At 51.1% G+C, this 20,261-nt stretch overlaps 1 long non-coding RNA gene across 2 annotated transcripts in view; it reads left to right on the top strand.

Annotated features, from left to right (window-relative positions):
- The first annotated feature begins 2,717 nt into the window (after positions 1-2,717).
- The window catches only part of LOC125707829 (uncharacterized), a 30,214-nt gene continuing 12,670 nt past the window's right edge, over positions 2,718-20,261 (top strand). Inside the window, exons 1-3 of one of the 2 annotated variants that reach the window (XR_007382379.1) lie at positions 2,718-2,872; positions 11,842-12,014; positions 15,036-15,168. This is a non-coding gene — a long non-coding RNA (uncharacterized LOC125707829). Of the gene's footprint in view, positions 2,873-11,020; positions 11,058-11,841; positions 12,015-15,035; positions 15,169-20,261 lie in introns of those variants that run through there. The other variant, XR_007382380.1, reaches the window with a different exon arrangement.

Raw genomic sequence — 20,261 nt, 5'->3', positions numbered from 1 at the left:
ATTAAATAACTTTAAACAGTTCTAATGGTGTGGGGTGGAATTCCCCTGCTCTGCTTCCCGGTGAGGAGAGTGGCTGGCTTGTTTCATGTGGACAGCCAGGGAGCCGTAAAGACAGACAGCCTCAGAGCGGTGAGATTCAGGGAGCGGAGGCGTCTGCGGTGACAGCTTCAGCGGGAATGCCACTGTCGGGCTGGGACGGCTGCTGGGATGCTATCAGCTTGTGGGATTTCGTAGGAATGACTAGAGATGACGGGGACCACAGCGGCTCAACAAGGCTGCCTGACGGGAAGTTCCCAGGTTTCCGTGTCGATTTGGCAGGGAATGCCACCTGAAGTGGGCCGTGATGGTGATGGAGAATGTACGTTTTAATGAGGGGAACCACTCACACCCTCTCACCTGCAGTTATACCCCCCTCTCTGGGGATCAGCTATACCCCGGCCGCCCCCACACATCCACCCCAGCCTGAGATCACCCTTCACTTGAACCCACCCAGCAAAGGGGTTAAACGGCAGTCTGTGGGATTAGGGCTCCCAATCTGGCTGCTCACCAGACCTGTTTTTCCAGACCCGTGTTCCTGGGTCACGAGAGGTTAGGGGTCATTACAGGAGCCCCCCTTCCCCCCGACATACACACACACATCAGCCCCTGCCGACAGAGGAAATCCTACAATTATATGATTAGGCTGAGTGGCCCTGCAGGCAGTTTAAAGAGCCTGGGCTCTGTTTTAGCCCGACCAAGGGGGCGACAAGAAAAGCCTCCCGTTTAAATTGCCCCCTTCCCTTAATGTTCACTATCAGAGATCAAGACTCCTGCTCTCAGGGTGCAATTTCCCACCTCTAGATTAGCTACAAGGCTTCGCAATAAAGGATGTGAATGATTTAAGCTCGGGTCCGACGCATTCCTAAGCAGCGTGCATGAGGCCATGGGCTACATGCAGATGATCCACGTCAGAATGTCAGCGACAGTCCCAGTTAAGCCAAATACCTTTAAACTATAATAATGGAACCTTTTCCTTTATTTTTACAGTCATATTGAATTTCCTCTGCCTTAATATATTTGATATTTTTATATATGTGACCAATATTTTCTGCAACAGACAGTTAGCATAGTGTTAGCATATGTAAGCATAGTGTTAGCATATCCAGTCACAGCTTGAGGCCAGGCTGATTTTAACTGCAACACAAGTGCATGCAGTGAGCCAATCAGCTGTCTGGAGAGCCATCTAGAGGCAGAAGGTGGAACTGACAGGTATTTACCTTTAGTATTTGCAAAACCACTGCTCCATCACATCGCGTTGTTTTGTTTTTCTGTTATTGTTTTAAGCGTGTGGGACATTCCTGCTCTATGTGAACTTTCGGCTCAATTGCAAGCAGCTGCGCGCTCCCGTTTGACTCCCCCACTCTGAAATCCCCCCTTTATTTATTTATTGGGAGTAATTTCACCAGGAGAGCCTCTTTCAGCGGGACCTCGATCCTCATTCCACTCCCTCCGTCCCATGGCCCTGAGGGACGCTTATTCACTCGCTCGATCGCCTTATGTTCTGACACAGGACACGGGGGGTGGCAGCAGGGTCAGGGGGTGGGATGACGGTGTTGAAAAGGCCATAAAAATGTGATAGATATGAGTGCAGTACGGGAAACGCACAGCCAGCCACTGGGCAACTCCTGAGACCAGCAGCCAGTGTGACCCTCATACGGAACGTATGGAGCCCTTGTATGTGACAATATGGCGTCCTCCAAAGAGTTTGTCCGTAGGAGCATCTGGCCTCACAGTGTAATCGGTCTATAAAAATCACATTTTGCCATATCAGTCACCCGGAGATGCCTGCTCCTGTGTAAATGCACACGGAGGTCTGTCTCACGTTTGGCTGGGATTTCGACAGCCACGGACCATGGACGCTTTCCCACGATTCCCCACAGGAAAACTGTCGAAATTCTGCAAACATGAAGTGCAGTATTCAGGATGTGTGTTGCACTTATTTTGGCTCACGGCAGGGTGGTGGGCAGCCCAATTTAAGTCATCCATATTCCAAAATGGCATAACTGAGCAAAAAACATAATAGGCCAGCATTCCAACTGATTAAAGGAGAAGCCTTACTGCGTGTGGCTATTTGCTTAGCAGGAATCTTAATGAGGTCCCACTGAAGGTGGCTTGTCTAGGGCTCATGGCAAAGTGAGTGGGCAGTGTTTCCACACCTCCGATGAGCCTCAGTTTCTAGGATCTCAGAAACCAGACAACAGTATCACAGGGCACTGGGATGCCCAGGGCCCCCAAACAATGGTGAGACCACAACAGAGGGGTCTTATAATCATTTTAGCCTACGACACAGCCCAGGAAACGTAATTGAAAATGGCACAATAATGTCAGTTAAACAGATGAAGAAGTCAGTATTTTTGAACAGTGAAAATGAGAGCCTTCTGGAAACATCCGGCACACTCTCTTCGGTGACTTCATGGTTCAGTTATGGCGAGTCCATCGTCCGCACGGCATTTCCTCAGAGGATAGGCCATGGTGTCCCAGAATTCCATTCAGCACACATGACAATGTTGGCATGTTCTTGCAGCAGATCTTCCAGAAAGTGGGGAACCATGGGAGAAGAAGAGATTGATGGAAACAATACATTTGGCCCTAAAAACAGGCCGCCTTCGCATATTTTTGCCCTAAATGTCACAGTTTTTTTTTGACAGGCAGCTTTAAGGACAGCAGTCCGCCAGAGGAACAGGGACAAACTTGATGGGCACGTATAGGAATTCATCCCCAGTTAAACCATGGAGCTGCAGCTGAGCCCAGACCAGTGGCCTGAAAAGAAGCCCTGGGAACAGGAAGCAACTGTCACCATGGAGCAACCTGACAATTTCAAGGGGAGTTCAAGGTAAAGAGCTCAGAGGTGCAGACCGGGCTCACAGAAACATTCTCAGAGTTACTGGTGTTACTTTTATTGAAAGGCTCTGGAGGAAGAGCCCTTCCTTTAAAAACTGCTCTTCTCTTTTATTCCGAGGGAGAGGGAGCTTGTTTATGGAAATCAAAGCTTGTTTATATGTAGTGACAACTAAAGTGTTCCACCCCACCATCAAACCCTTGTGTCACACATGTCAAAATTCTCAAGTACCACCCCAGATATGTCTGCTAAGCCTCCACCCCAGAGCCGCTTGGGTGTGTGTGTGTGTGTGTGTGTGTGTGTGTGTGTGTGTGTGTGTGTGTGTGTGTGTGGGGGGGGGGGGGCACTCAGAGACAGGGCCAGGCCTCCGGACGCCAATGGGTCGCCCCAATGACGCCCCCGTGGTGCAGGATGGGACCTGGGGATTAACTGCTACTCAGCATATGCACCCAGGGGTCAGTGTTTTGGTTCTGGGGTCCCACACAAAAAGTCACTTTCCCTCCCTTGGTGTAGTGACCGTTTGTAGCCAACAGGGGGCTCCATAACCTCAGGGGCCCCATGCAAATGCATAGTTTGAGTGGTGGTAAACATGGCTGCTGGATGAGGTTCTGCAGTCTGCGTGAGTTGAAGGTGTGCAGCCCCCACAAAGCCACCTGGGAATATGGCTTCAGTGTGACACTCTTACGGTGGCTGTCTGTGACTTTTCACTGCCGCTCTTTCAGATTTGCCTTCCATAGCTGGAGCAGAAATAAGCTCTGTGTGTGTTTTTATGCATCTGCATTCCAAATCAAAGAAAGCAATTTTCGTGTTTTTCCAAAAAAGCAGTGGTTTGCAGTGGCCGGCAGTCTGTAGTACTTCCCTCGGAGTACTACCTCCACCCACTTGGACATGAAGGACAGGCTGGAACCCGGCAAACTGCATGTAACTCAGTAACTTGTCACTAGTGTGTGTGTGGCCATTTCCTGTTTGGAACCCCTTCTGTGTTCCAGTCGTTGGTGTCACTGTCGTGCAGCATCTTAATTTACTGAATTCACATACACGGGGTGTGTAGCCACATTTTTTATGTCGAAATAGTCAGAGAATACCACCCAGCACCAAACAGCAGGAATGCCAGGGAGTTTCAGGCCCATGGTCGAGTTTGTTCAACTTCCCTGTAATTCAATTAAGTGTATTATACATGTAAAAAATGACATTCTTGTGCTTCCTAGAAAATATGCATCTTTAAAAGACTGATTTTACCATAAAAAGCTCATTACTGGCAGTTACAATGTGTTTGAAGTTTAACTGCCTGGAAAGAAAACAGTAATTTGAGTGTTTGTGTGCTGGGCCTGACTCCCCGGCGGAGTGTAACCTACTTTGAAAGCCGTGTAGATAACATTTCTGAGACCTGAACCAAGTGAATGACTCTCGCTCGTAAAGCATTTCCACTCAGCCATCACTGCACACTGTCAAACCTTTTCCCCCCTGTTCATTTTTTTTTTTAAATCTTTCAGACTGAAAATATTAATTTGACCCCTGTGACGGTGCAGTTATTTCCAGACATGCTCAGGTCGGCTCTCGTCGGACAAGGTCGTTTTCTGTCTGACTGTCCAAGGAATTCCAGCAAAGAATAATACCATGTTTTACGGCTCATTCAAGCCGCACAGGTTTTCCTAGGAAAAGTTCAGTCATGAGTAGATTCGTCCTTCTAAATCAGTGAGCTGTCCTGCTGTAGGCAGCAGAGAGATGTTGTTTATTAAATTTAGCATTCCCTCAGTCTGGAGGGAAAAATATTGGTTTTTCCTAGGCCAGTCCTGCAGGAATCCTTCCGGGGTCAGCTGCCTGTGGATTCCTCAGACACAGTGTCATGGAAGTAATTGGTCTCGTATATACCCCTGACACAGACCGGTGTCCCCATGTGCTTCCAGCATCGTAGGCCAGCATATGACCAGACAGAATCATGCTGTGAATGCAGGAAAGATCAGAGCCTCGGAGAAGGTTGATGTGTCCAAGGAAGGGTGGGGCAGGACTGCCCGGAATCCTGAAGGCAGCAGCGAGCCAGTGCCTTCCTGAGGAGAGAGCCTCAGATTGAAGCGAGGGCTGCTGGGGCACCTGGGGAACTGTAGGGTAGCGTTTGGTACTGAAAGATGCCTTTCTCTTTCCACTTTTTTTTCTGTAGCAACAGATGGGTTACATGAGTTCCATCCGCTCTGGCTGCTCCGCTTCTCCTCGGGTGGTGTAGGGGACATAAATAGCACCCTGGCCATTTTGGGAAATTATCCGGTTAGAGCCCTGTGTATCGTCCCACCCTTGGCAGAACTGAAGGAAATAAAACAGGCCCAAATACCTGGAGCATATCTGTAGCCCTGCATCAAGCAGCCGGGACACCAATGTCGGCATTTCTGCATGAAAACGCAAGACCAGCAATTAATCTCTTCATCACAGATTGGCAGCCCTGGTGACCTTGAACTCGGGATATATGGTCAAAGTGAAGATTACCGATGGCCTAATTCACTCAATGTCCGCTCAGGGGTGACCCCAAGTAAGGGCACACTGAACGATGATGTGTAGATCAAGCTGATAGTGTGAGGCACGAGGGATGGCAGGGCATACCCATGTGCAGGGGAGCCTCCAGTGAAATGGGGACATGCCTCGGATTCACGTCCGTTGTATGTGAGACAGGTCGCATGACCCAACCTGGCAGAGCATTTCTACAAGGCCTTTGACTGTGAAGTGGTGGGTGATGAAGGATTAAAAGAGGGCAGGAATGGGGGGGGGGGTAGTATTTATTATTTATTAATGAACAACCCATGGTGAGACTGTGCAGGCAACCACTCAAACCCAAAGCTTATGACCAACCCCAGCTCCTCAGCACGGCCCCCCAGGTCCCAAGCCCCCCTTCCCCCGGATGTCGGCAGGGGCTTCTACTCCCCAAAGCACATGTCCTCCAAATCTATGAAAAGCCCCCCCCCCCCCCCACAGGGACAGGAAGTCCTGGCATGTGGAACGAATTTCCCCCCCAAGCGGTTTGTATTATTATTATTCTTGCTGCCTTTTACTCTCTCAGCGCTTAGCTGAAAAACACAAAAGCAGATTATAACAGCAACAGAAGTCAACATGTAACCAAGACAAATAAATCTGGTAGGAAACAACTTCAAACAGCCATGGGGCATCGGAGATCGCTCTGGCTGGGGACGGGGCGCCTGGCCAGTGGGTCCCGCCCAAGTGGGCCGTGCTCCGTGTGACTGACGGCAGTGAGCGATGCTCACTGTCCACGACATTCCAGCGGATGGAGAGAATCTACGTCCTGAGGAGGTCGAGACAGAATTTTAGTTTTTGTCGTATTTCATGGGCCTGACGCCAGCTGCCCCACGGATGTGAGGGGATACTGTGACACATCTCCCCCCCCCCAGGACAAAGAGGCTGCCTCGAGTGGTAAACCAATATAGCAGAAAGCGCCGAGTGATGGATTTAATACGTTAACCTCCTTATAAATCTGTGTAAGCTCTCAAGCTGCCCTCTGCTCAGCAGCCTCCCAGGGGACCGTAAACTGAGCCCCCGGGAGGTGGGGGGGGTCCGACGATGCGAGGAACCCCAGACCTCGAGTTTTGAGCCCCCTCTGCTGAGCAGGACTCCTGATTTGCTAGCAGGAAGTGACAGTTTGTTTGTCCTGGTAATTAACACCCTGCCCCTCCTTGAAACACAGGCTAGGTGAAACCCGGGTGGGGTGAGTCAGGGGTGGGTCAAGGCACACCAGGGGGCGTGGCCAAAGGGTGGGAGGACCTCCAGGGGCAAAGCGATACACTAATTATACCTCTGCCTCCTAGCCATCTAAGTCACCATAAACAATGGAAAGAAAATACAAAAATGGAAAATAAGACACCCCCGGGGGCAATACTGTCAGGAGCATCCATGCTGGAAAGGCTCCTGAGTGTGTTTGTGTGTGTGAGTGGTGGTGGGGGGGGGGGAGTAATGCACCAATGCAACACCTTATGGGAGAGGCTATGCAAATGAGGGCGTGAAACTGGCCTCTGTGGCGAGAATGAAAGTCATCTGATGTCTGTTTATGGTTCCCACAAGAACCTGGAGGCATTTAGAGGGTGGTTATATTTCAGCCACTCTTTTGATGTGGTTTGAGTCTGAGGAACCCCCCACCCCCACCCCCCCCCCCGGCACCTCCCCGACCTGCAGAAGATGTAGGAGGCTCTGGAGAGTCTAAGCCTGAAGAGAGAAGGTGGGTACTGTCGCCACACTGATCAGTGAGCCGGACAGGCGCCAAGGCGGAACCCTGGTCCCCTCAAGCCACCGCTCATCTAACCCATGTATGAGGAAGCTGCCTCATCGCCGCCCCCTTCAGGCTACTCTGAGAATCACATGCCTCCTCCATTTCTGTAAGTTCTTTTTCAGGGCCCAGCATCTTTGGGGCTCAAAGTGGGGAGGGGGTTGCAATAGACAGATTGGCTAATAATCAGAGCTGGAATTACATCCCTTTCCTCTTTCTGATGTGATCTGTGAGCCCTCGACCCATCTAGCTCTACAAAATCAGCTGTTTTCTAACGGCGTAAACAGCAGTGGTCACACAGTCTGAGCCACGCTCAAAGGCTTTGGCTCCCAGTATTGATCACATAGGGAGACTGTTGCTTTTAACATTCGTTCTGTGTTGTTCATTTTCTGATTCTTTCTGTTTTTCACGTACAAATGTTTGCTGAACCCTAAACCAGGACAGGCTTTGCAGACCATGACTTTCTTCGATCCCGCCCCTTTTCCCCCAGGCCTCCTCTTTGGATTTTAGGGCATGCCGAGCTGGGCAGGACACACGGGATTTGTTTACTGCCGCATTTGTCCAAGAAAAGGACAGCTTTCCTGCCAGGGGGCATTTGGAATGGTATTTCCAAATGCTTTATTGATCTGGCGAGCATGGGGTTTGTTCTTCATATAAAAGTGGGACAGCAGGATTGAAGTCATTGATTTATTTTTTGCATATGGGGAACAGCAGTGATTCATTTTTGCACAAATATGGCTTCGTTTGCTTGTCCAGTGAGATGGACGGGTCGCCTGAGTCGGGACCCCCAAGGATGGGTTACATGCCACCTTCCAGTCCCTGGAAATATGTTTCCTCCCATAAATTCATGCCGTATTTATGCGATTTGGGGACATCGTTAATGGAAAAGTGCATTAGTGAGGAAGAGCAGACTAAATAGAGCAGGAGAGGGAAAATAAACAGCCGGTGGGCCCGAGGGGGCTCGGTCCCCTCCCTTGCTGGAGCTGGGAACATCTGTTTATCCATCCTTTTCTCTTGGCAGCGGTGCGATGGTAGTGGCCGGACTCGTCATGCAAAATGACGCATCTGGGAGTGACAGGGGCCACTGCATCCCCCCCCCCCCCCCCATTAACACACCCCCATCCCAGTATCCAGCCCACACAATGGACATCTCCAGGGGCTTCTGATATAGCCCACTTTCTCCTGGTTTTGTGTTTTGACTCGGTCTTCGCGGGGGAGTGCAGCTTGTTTGCGATTGTCACTCTTCGGCCCTTCACTCGCCCCCTACCCTCACTCCCTGTTCCTTCACTCGCCCCCTGCCCTCATTCCCCCTCCTTCACTCGCCCCCTGCCCTCATTCCCCCTCCTTCACTCGCCCCCTGCCCTCACTCCCTGTTCCTTCACTTATCCCCCTGCCCTCATTCCCCCTCCTTCACTCGCCCCTGCCCTCACTCCCTGTTCCTTCACTTATCCCCCTGCCCTCACTCCCTATTCCTTCACTCATCCCCCTGCCCTCACTTCCTGTTCCTTCACTCATCCCCCTGCCCTCACTCCCTGTTCCTTTACTCGCCCCCTGCCCTCACTCCCTGTTCCTTTACTCGCCCCCTGCCCTCACTCCCTGTTCCTTCACTTATCCCCCTGCCCTCACTCCCTGTTTCTTCACTCATCCCCCTGCTCTCACTCCCTGTTCCTTCACTCGCCCCCTGCCCTCACTCCCTGTTCCTTCACTCATCCCCCTGCTGTCGTTCCCCTTCCTTCACTCGCCCCCTGCCCTCATTCCCCTTCCTTCACTCGCCCCCTGCCCTCACTCCCGTTCCTTCACTCGCCCCCTGCCCTCACTCCCTGTTCCTTCACTCACCCCCCTGCCCTCACTCCCTGTTCCTTCACTCATCCCCCTGCCGTCACTCCCCGTTCCTTCACTCATCCCCCTGCCCTCACTCCCCGTTCCTTCACTCATCCCCCAGCCCTCACTCCCCGTTCCTTCACTCGCCCCCTGCCCTCACTCCCCGTTCCTTCACTCGCCCCCTGCCCTCACTCCTCGTTCCTTCAATCGCCCCCTGCCCGCACTCCCCGTTCCTTCACTCATCCCCCAGCCGTCACTCCCTGTTCCTTCACTCATCCCCCTGCTCTCACTCCCTGTTCCTTCACTCATCCCCCTGCCGTCGTTCCCCTTCCTTCACTCGCCCCCTGCCCTCATTCCCCTTCCTTCACTCGCCCCCTGCCCTCATTCCCCTTCCTTCACTCGCCCCCTGCCCTCACTCCTTGTTCCTTCACTCACCCCCCTGCCCTCACTCCCTGTTCCTTCACTCACCCCCCTGCCGTCACTCCCCGTTCCTTCACTCATCCCCCTGCCCTCACTCCCTGTTCCTTCACTCATCCCCCAGCCCTCACTCCCCGTTCCTTCACTCGCCCCCTGCCCTCACTCCCCGTTCCTTCACTCGCCCCCTGCCCTCACTCCCCGTTCCTTCACTCGCCCCCTGCCCTCACTCCTCGTTCCTTTAATCGCCCCCTGCCCGCACTCCCCGTTCCTTCACTCATCCCCCAGCCGTCACTCCCTGTTCCTTCACTTGCCCCCTGCCCTCACTCCCGGTTCCTTCACTTATCCCCCTGCCCTCACTCCCTGTTCCTTCACTCATCCCCCTGCTCTCACTCCCTGTTCCTTCACTCATCCCCCTGCTGTCGTTCCCCTTCCTTCACTCGCCCCCTGCCCTCATTCCCCTTCCTTCACTTGCCCCCTGCCCTCACTCCCTGTTCCTTCACTCACCCCCCTGCCCTCACTCCCCGTTCCTTCACTCACCCCCCTGCCGTCACTCCCCGTTCCTTCACTCATCCCCCTGCCCTCACTCCCTGTTCCTTCACTCATCCCCCAGCCCTCACTCCCCGTTCCTTCACTCGCCCCCTGCCCTCACTCCCCGTTCCTTCACTCGCCCCGTGCCCTCACTCCTCGTTCCTTCAATCGCCCCCTGCCCGCACTCCCCGTTCCTTCACTCATCCCCCAGCCGTCACTCCCTGTTCCTTCACTCGCCCCCTGCCCTCACTCCCGGTTCCTTCACTCGCCCCCTGCCCGCACTCCCCGTTCCTTCACTCATCCCCCAGCCGTCACTCCCTGTTCCTTCACTCGCCCCCTGCCCTCACTCCCGGTTCCTTCACTCGCCCCCTGCCCTCACTCCCCGTTCCTTCACTCGCCCCCTGCCCTCACTCCCTGTTCCTTCACTCATCCCCCAGCCATCACCTGCCCCAGGCTGTCGTTCGCGCCTTCCTTCACTCGCCCCTTTCCATCGTTCGCCCCTTTCCACTGCTGTCCCCCCCACCGCCCATCACCTTCCATCACTCTCCCCCTGCCTCTGCTCATCATGAAACATGCTCCTCTGTGGTTTCCTGGGATGGGATCCTAACTCATACTGGTGCTGTGTCTGTTTAAGCCAAACCCCGCTACCATGGAGGAGGCTGTACGACCACAGGCACAGCGGGTCGGGGGGGGCGGGCTGTCTTTCATTAGCCGTGTTGTCTTAACCTTCCTCTGGGGGGTGGGTGGGGGGGATCAGAAGCGCAGATTATCTTGATGAAAAGCAAAGTGTCCCAATTCGTCATCCAGCTGCATCCTGCAACTGATGCATCTTCATGACTCACTCAGATTACAGAAAATCATCGGGGGGGGCTTATCCCTTCTGGGGACAAGCGCATTTGTGGGAACCCCCCCCCCCCCCGGTGGTGTGTAATGTTAAATGTCCATGCAGGTTGTGTTTCAAGAATAAGCGTGAGGCAGCCAAGAGATGATGAGAGACCTTATGGCTTCAGGTCCAAGCAAAGTGCTCGCAGGGCTCCCAGTGCCGTGGCTGTCCACTCCCAGTGCTCAGGCTGTCCTCTCCCATCGCTCCCAGTGCTCAGGCTGCCTGCTCCCAGTGCCAATGTGGTCCACTCCCAGTGCTTCCCAGCCTCTGTGAGTTGGCTTGCCCAGTAATTCACACTTATCCACCTTTCTCTCTCTGTCCAGGTTGAGGGTGACAGCTACTCACTGGCTGCATCACCAAGCCCTCCTGGAAATTAAATAACTTTGTTACTGTGTTGTGATTTCAGCAGGGATTGTTCAGGCCGCCCACAGCCGCTCGGAACATGTCCGCTGGCTGTTCCTTTTGGGAATCCTCTGAGTCTGCTCCGCTCTGGGGCGGGCTCAGCTGAGGGGGTATCACTCTGAACAACAACAGTCATTTAATATTCTCCAGGCGTCCCCGGCTGCTGCTGGCATGGCAACCAGGGGAACCATCCCATCTGACACACATCAGCTCCCTGGCAGGAGCTGATGGGCGGCACTCCCTGCCTCACCCTCGAAACCATGCCCTCTCGAATCGAATGCACGATATGCATGCTAACCAGCTGCATTTTAAGGACATACTAAGAGAAATTTACAAGCCAGAGATTTTATGAAGTTGTCCTTCATGGGAATTTTCTCCATAGTTTTCATCACACGGGGGTCCTTTCCAGCCAGCTGGCTGGGTGGGGAGGGGGAGTTCTGTCCAGAAGAAATCCTCCACATTCAGGCAGGCACACACGCACAGCCCTGGACATGGAGGGCAACCTCCATATCTTCTGCTGGAATCTCCACCTTCCTCCTCCTCTAGCACTCTCCACCCTCATAGCCCTGAACTGTTACCTTACTGACATTTGTTCCACACTAATGAAATCATGTCATTTGTGTTTTTGTTGCTTTTTCCCCAAATCCGCAGGGGCTCTCTGGTTGCTGTTAGACTTCGGGTCTCAGAATGACATTCTCACACCAGAATGTGAGGGCCGGTCGCAGAGCCCCGCCTCCTCAACTGGGTGCCGGGAGGGATTCCCATCACACTATGGCAATGGCCGACCTCAGCCTACAGCTTTAACAGGCACAGCATTCCACATGGTGAGAGAATTCCTGGAAATCTGCTAAAATCCACTTGCTTGTTGGGATGAAGTTACTCTTCAGAGAAAGGGCACAGCTAGTAGGACGTCAGCCATAAATGTAGCATCATAATGAATACACATAGGGCCAGATTGTTAATTAATTAATCAAGGGCAGATTTTAAGGCTTTGTAATTAAATAATCAGGTGCAGATGCTGAAGCTCACTAATGAATTAATCCGTCCAGGACCTGCAGCACATACCTGAACAGTTTTATGCTGAGTTTGAAGCTGCAGGAATGAGAATAGCTGTCAGTGTTTTTAGTTTTCTGAGGGACAAGGTAATGTACATTATTGTGAATCTACATTTACAAACACAATTAAAATAAGGAACAATTAAAACAGAAATAATTTCAAGTCTAAATAATTGCTAAGAAAATACTGGCTTGTGTCTTGTCCAAGAGGCTCCCTGGAAAGAACCAGATGAGCATGGAGATTCCAGTAGAAGCTTCAAAGAGATTAGATGGGGCTCAGAGCTGGGTCGCTGAGTCAGCCACCAGTGGCTGCTTCTCTGGTGCACTACCTGCAGTTCTCAGTCCCTCAGCCGTGAGCTGGAACTCATGGAGTTTCACTTTGCATCATTAAAACTTTCCACCCCATCTTAGGGGCGACCCGAGCTGCCAACGGCATTTCTGGGGCTCTGAAAACCCCTCGCTATTTCTGCAGGCACAGATAAGACGGCCTTCCCGCCGGGGTTCCCCAGGGGCCACGTCAAGTCCGCTTGTTAATCATTTCACGGTACATTTGGAAGTCATTCCGTTAATTGCGGGAGGTTTGTGAGTGTGCGCGCACAGGGATGTATTAAAAAGAGATACTCGTTAAAGAGCCATTATGGGCCGACCAGAAGCCTGAGACTTATCCAGGACCAAAACCTCTTGGCGGGCGGGCCGGCAGCCACGTATTAACAGTGTTGTGGGAAGCTTCTGTACATAAATATTGTGGATAATACAGCGAGGAAGGCCCAACCCGGATGTGCTGTGGAATATATCCGCGCGTGTGATTGTGTGGTTAAGGAGAGCCCTAGTCAAGGGGCGTGGAGGCCTGACGGGCCCCGTCCGGGCTGCCGAGGGCCAGCTGGCGGGAACAGGAAGCGGAAACCACATCTGAGATCTCTGTCTCGGAGGAGAAGCCCCTGATTAAGTCCGAGCCCTGTTCCTCTCCAGCACGCCTTTGCTGTGGGTTTGTTCCGGGACAGGTGTCTCTGGAAGATGACAGCCGGCTCTTGTACTGCATTCATTATTGATTTTCTAGAACCTTCTACCGTCAGTCACATGCTTGGTTGTATAATTTATGTGACGCATGCTGTAATAGGTTTCTTTATTAAGATGTGACATGGATCCCCTGGCCCAGTTCATTCTTGGCCCGAATCTTTACTCCCAACGGCGTAGCCAAAGAACCGGTCCAGCATACTGATCTCGACCCCCGATCCGGACTTCAGGGCCAACAGAAACAGATGTGAGTGCCTTGGGCCACCTTCGACCACAGGAGTCATTTGTGGTGCCAATGAGGTGTCACTCAGAGTCCGCCAGAGTCACTAGGGGGCGTAGGTTGGGAGTAGCTGGCCAGGTGACTGGGAGTTCAGCCTTTGAGCTTCAGTCCCTTTGTTAAATCACAGTGTCATTGGCCTTTTTTTTCCCAAAAAATACACCCCCACTGGTTTTGGGGAGGAGGGGGTCATGTTAAAACGCAGCCACTCCTGAGCCTGGAGGGGTCTGGTCCCCCCCATGGGAAACGGGGGGTACAGGTCTAAGCTAAGCCACCTGCCCCAGTGTGTCCCCTGGAGGTGGGGGTAATATTCGGTGACATGATGCCCTTGTTTGTTCAGCTTCCCCGCACTGGACGTCTTGGAGGTCCTTTTAGGGGGGCTTTCAGCCTCTGCTGACATGTGTCATTTCTAGGGGGGGTTCTGGGAAAGGGGCATTTGTGTCTGTGTGTATATAGCAGGAATATGTGACAGGAAGTTCAGCCTCCTGATGACAGAACTTGGCCGTAGTTACAGCATTGAACAAAGCTTAAATATGAACTGCGCTAAACACTGAACACTGGAATACCTAAAGTACACCTGAGTATGAGTATTATATTGCACTTTTGCCATCCACTGTGTCATCAGATTAAAATTCTGAAAGTCAGTGTTATGCCCCCAGATGGAGGGAGTTAGAGCGACAGCAGTCAGCCTGACCTATACACTGTTACGTATCAGTGTCTAGGACAGAACATGGTTCTGGGTCCAGCAGGTCTGGTGGAGGTCCAGCCTCGGCTGTCTGAGGGCCTCTTTGAAGGTTTCTTCAGCGATATAGCAGGGAGACTGCTCACATTTTAACACGGTTTGGCGGTTACTCGTTTTGCTTTAAAAAGCAGGTCATTTCTAATATAGGCCTTTCGACACAAGGGGCGATAATCATTTACAGTATGTTACGAAGCCTTCGCTGTTTACAGAGCTCATTGACATTTTTGTTTAACACTGGGTTCGATTTTTATTAAAGCATAGGAGTGGTGAATGTCGCAGTTTTTTTTGCTAAGCAGCTGCTTCTAGTTCAGCACAATTTGTACAACATCTGTCTCGAGTTCACCTTACACGGATATGTTTGTTACGTTTTTGTTTTCAAAGTAAATACGTCTCTTTAATGGGAACAATTTGTGTTTTGGATGGTGGAGCTCAGCCCCCAGCCCCCTTGTTTTCCTATACGTCTGGTCGAAGGGGCTTCTTGAGTGGCTGGTTTTTAATTGTTTTCAGTTAGAAAATGGTAAACAGCTGGACTACAGCCCATACACAGACCATCCAGACTCATTTAAATCCCTGTGAGTTATGGCAAGAAAAACTGTTTAAGACACTTACCTTAACGTCACCCACACACCCCTCACAAGCACACTTGACTGACAGGCACCGGCCCTCTGCTGATAACACGGGTTAAACGGTGAAGAGTATAGATTTTATGCTGTTTTTGGCTTTGATTGAGGACTGAGGTGCCTGTTCTTTTCTATAGGCCTCAGGATGGTCCAGTCTGAGCAGAACCATAAAGAAGGACATGCTAAGGAGGCACTAAGGACATGCTAAGGAGGCACTAAGGACATGCTAAGGAGGCACCAAGGACATGCTAAGAGGCACTGCTGCTCTAGGTGAAGTCTGCATGATCTCTCAGGTTATTTTAAAGTGGCTTTTATAATAATGCACTTGATTTTTTTTATGTTGAGGGGTTAATTAACTATTCTATATGGACACACCTCTTAATCATTGAATTCAGGGGTTTCATTCAGACCCATTGCCACAGGTGTAGAAAACCAAGCACCTAGTCATTCAGTCAGGTTTACAAACGTTTGTGAAAGAATGGGTTGTTCTGAAGAGCTCAGTGAATTGTGAGTTCAAGCATAGTACTGTTATGGGATGCCACCTTTGCAATGTGTCAGGGCGTGAAATTTCTTCCCAGCTAGCTATTCCACAGTCAACTGTAAGCGGTAAGTGGAAGTGTTTAGGAACAACCAAAATTCAGACCATGTAAAATAACATAACAGGGTCACAGAGTGCTCAAGTGCGTAGTGCGTAAAAGTCACCAACACTCTGTTAACTGAAAAGTTCCAAACTTTCAATGGCATTAACCCCCCAGCACTAAAACTGTGCACTGAGAGCTTCATGGAATAGGCTTCCGTGGCTGAGCAGCTGCTTGCAGGCCTCACATCACCAAGTGCGATGCCAAGCGTGGGATGGAGTGCTGTGAAGCACGCTGCCACTACACTCTGGAGAAATGCAAACATGTTCTGTGGAGTGACGAATCATGCTTCTCTGTGTGACAGTCTCATGGACGAGACTGGGTTTGGCAGATGCCAGGAGAATGTTACCCGACTGACTGCATTGTGTCAACTGTAAAGTTTGGTGTAGGGGGGATAATGGTATGGGGATGTTTTTCAGGGGTTGTGCTGGGCCCTTTAGTTCCAGTGAAGAGAACCCTTAATGCTTCAGCAAACTAAGACATTTTGGACACTTCTATGCTTCAAATTTTGTGGGCACAGTTTGGGGAAGGCCCTTTCCTGTTCCAGCATGACTGTGCCCCAGTGCACAAAGCAAGGTCCATAAAGACATGGTTCGGTGAGTTTGGTGTGGAAGAACTTGACTGGCCTGCACTGAGCCTTCACCTCAAACCCATCAGCTCTTTGGGATGAACTAGAACGAAGATTTCAAGCCAGGCCTTCACATCCAACATCAGTGCCTGACCTCACAAATGCTCTTCTGGATGAATGGGCCAAAATTCCCACAGACACCTTGCCTGAAGAGTGACAGCTGTTATAGCTGCAAAGAGGGGACCAATTCCAAATTGATGGCTATGGATTTATAATGGGATGTCAAAAGTTCCTGTGGGTGTAATGACTAGGTGTCCCAGTACATTTGTCCATATAGTGTATGCTCCTGGCCAACACAAACACAAACCAGTGGTACCCCAAGGATTCTCCATAGAAACACAGTCCATTAGGAGTCCAGCCTTTGTCTCAGGCCACTGGCTAGCGTCCATGTCTCACAATATAACAATAAATTATTTTAATTGGAATATTCCAGAGATATGTTTTCCAGTTGAGTGCTACCTCACACTCACCTTGCTCCATGTCACAGGTGTCAGATGAGGTAGATGCTAGAGTCCCTGGTGTGGTAGGAATTAGTGTCTCCTATGGAGGAGGTGGATGGTGAAAGTCCGGCGTCTTTCTGCTTATTGTCATTTCTTGTGTCCTTAATTTAATTTCTTTTTCTTCTTTTAAATAGTCTGTAAAACACTAAACTCAGTAGTTAAAACAGTGTTATACAAAAAAATAAAGATTGATTGATTGATTAATAGCACAAAACTGCTTTAACCTACTTAGTCCTGAGTAGTCGTGGTGTGGCCTGGTTAGTCCTGGTTCTGCATGGTTTGGTTTGGTTCAGCCTTGCTAATCTTGATAAGAACATAAGAAATTTACAAACGAGAGGAGGCCATTCGGTCCATCAAGCTTGTTTGGGGAGAACTTAACTAATAGCTCGGGGTTGTTAAAATCTTATCTAGCTCTGATTTAAAGGAACCCAGGGTTTTAGCTAGTTCTTTGGCCTTGTTAATCCTAGTTTGTCCTGGCTCAGCCTGGCTAGTCCTGGTTTGGTCTGGTTAGTCCTGGTTTGGCCTTGTTCTTTCCTCACACAGTAGTTGCCAAACAGCACAGTTGGCATGGCTCTGGGCTTAAGTCATTTGGCAATATGGTCTTCAGTCACATCTTAGCGAAGATGCTTAACCAAGCAAGACTACAAGCTCCGCAGCGAGATAACGGCCCATGCAGACGCTGGGGAGAGGTGAGGGTGAGTGTGAGGGCGGAGTGCTTTGGACTGAACTGCCTTTCCACCTCACCAGGCTGGTTAATGTCACTAAACAGACTGCACATCCCACAGGGGGTTTAAGGAGGCACTCTTAGACACCAAATTTGAACAGCTAGGAAACGTCAAGACCGCGTCACTGTGGTAATTACCTCAGAATATTACATTATGCTACACGCACATGTAAACACACACATTTGCTCCTGTTCAGGAAGGCCGTTTTGCTCCAACTTCTGTTTAAACCTGGGTGGGCCTTTCCTTATACTGTGTGTACATACTTGTTACTGAAATCTGACGTCTCGCAGCTGCTCTACGACTGTTTAAAACGCCTCTGGGTGTTAGTCAGCGGAGGTCTGTCAGACACTGCTGCGTGAGTGCCTCCTGCAGGCTGGTGATGGCTCTGCAGGGAGAGACGGGGTGTTCCTGACATAGTCACATGTATAATACTGCAGAGTGTTAAGAAAGTGCTGGGTCACGCAGTGCCCCCCCCCCCCCCCCCCAAGGTTCTCCATGAGAGTAAATGGCGCCATGGAGACATGGATCATGCGTAAGATGTAGAAAGGCTACATCAGAGAAAAATTGTGGGGGGCGACAGCGAGATCCTCTCTGGTCCGCATTAGGGATCTGTTTGTGCATGAAACTGCCCCTCCCCCCCCCAGCCTTTTGAGTACGCAGAACTAGGCACTGCAATACCTCAGAAGCTCCGCGGGGGGGAGGGGGTGTGTCTGTGCAGCTTGGGTTCGCAGCCAAGCCCCAGGCCAAAGTGACATGCAGACCACGCCAAGCACTCCAGATATGTCATGGTCAAAGTGGCCATAGGGATGAGGATGAGGACGAGGATGAGGATGAGGATGAAGACAGACCATGATGAGGGTGAGCCTCGACCGCAGTCCTTCGGCGCCCTCTTTTAATATCCCATCATCCTACATTGACCCATGCAAATAATGCACATATATGGTTACATAGACACTGTGAGCAAAATTATTGCTCACTGATTATACATATTGTTTTAATTTTTATAGTTTTTCATATGTCCCAAATTCAGGTCACATGTGCCCTGCGTCAGATGATGTGGAGGTTCACTCACTTCAGACATATATTGGCGCAGGATTCGTTTTCCCCCTCATGAAATGTCTTGGTGTAACATGTAGGCTGACCTCAGCACATCATAGCGGGAAGAACTTGGGGGGGCTTCTGTAGGATACCAGCCCCCCCCCCCACCTACACACACACACACACACCCGCCTGTGCGCAGAAAGACATACAAATCTGCTGTGAAGATGTGCCGTGTGAAGATGTGAAGGCTAATATCACACAGCCCCCATTAAAAAATGGGACTGCTATAGCTGGAGGGCTTTGAGGACCATTTGGGGATGTTTGGGGGCACTATGGGGATGCTTTGGGGCACTATGGGGATGCTTTGGGGACCGTTTGGGGATGTTTTGAGGACCATTTTGGGATGTTTTGGGGCACTATGGGGATGCGATGCTTTGGGGCACTATGGGGATGTTTTGGGGCACTATGGGGATGTTTTGGGGCACTATGGGGATACTTTGGGGACCGTTTAGGGATGTTTTGAGGACCATTTGGGGATGTTTTGAGGACCATTTGGGGATACTTTTGAGCCACATGGGAACCCTTTGGGGACATGAATAAGACGCTTTGGAGATGCTTTAGGGATCCTCGCAGATCCTCCCGGCATCTTGATTCTCACCTGCCGGCTGGGCAGAAGAGCGGCTCAGGTCACTCAGCATGGCATGACCACTAAGCATTATGGGATTAGCAGAGGCCCGAGTCATCTGACCCAGTAAGGCACAGAGTTCCAATGCAAGCTTGCCACTTCCTGCCTGCTTGGACCGCAAAATGTAAATACCACCCCCCTGAACTTTTAGGAAGCCTATATTTGTACATACCAGACAGACTGGAGTGACTTCAGACTTTCCAGCCAATTCTACTCCTAGAGCAGATTAAATAAGTTTTATTGCACTGTATTGGGAGGCAAATTCATTGTCACTGCAGTTTCTTCATGTTTCCACTCTCCTCCAAATTCAGGGACTTGCGGGGGGGGGGGGGGGGGGCTCCTTCCTCAAGCTGGTCTTCAGTATCTGACCTGTTTATATTTACCATCAAATGGACAGCAGTATAAAAGAGGCTGCCTCTTCAGTGCTCGGGGTAGGAGCAGTTTGGACAGAAGAGATTAGGGACTTGGCGGCTTATGTTTTTAACAGTGGGGATGTGCTATTACACCCTACTACTCCCCCGGCCAGAGCAAGCTGGACTGCAGTCAGACACGTCCGCAGCCGGAGCGAGCCTCATATGCAGTCAGACACGTCCGCAGCCGGAGCGAGCCTCATATGCAGTCAGACACGTCCGCAGCCGGAGCGAGCCTCATATGCAGTCAGACACGTCCGCAGCCAGAGCGAGCCTCATATGCAGTCAGACACGTCCGCAGCCGGAGCGAGCCTCATATGCAGTCAGACACGTCCGCAGCCGGAGCGAGCCTCATATGCAGTCAGACAAATCAGCAACTGGGGTGAACCTCATATGAGACAGACACGTCCGCAGCCGGAGCGAGCCTCATAGGCAGTAGCAGAAATGTACCTTACTAAAAACCGTTCTTTCCTCCTAAGACCTTTGCCCTCCACAGTGAAGATCACTGTGGGGGGGGGGGGGTGGCATTTGCGTGCTTCCATTTCCCGACTGCGAGGTGGAATTCCCCAGAAACGTGCCACCTCTCCGTCTGCCACAAACAGTTTTCTGAGGACCTCCACTGGAGAATCAGATACTGGCTATCTGTAAATTGATCGCGTGCGTGAATTAAGTTTCACAATACACGCTTTCTCCATGCAGCATTTGCCGCGGCACTCAGCACGCAGCCGGCAGTGGC

This window comes from Brienomyrus brachyistius, chromosome 14 (assembly GCF_023856365.1).
Source record: "Brienomyrus brachyistius isolate T26 chromosome 14, BBRACH_0.4, whole genome shotgun sequence".
Taxonomy (NCBI): Eukaryota; Metazoa; Chordata; class Actinopteri; order Osteoglossiformes; family Mormyridae; genus Brienomyrus; species Brienomyrus brachyistius.
Note: the sequence above shows the minus strand (reverse complement) of the source record. Positions and strands in the feature narration are given on the sequence as shown.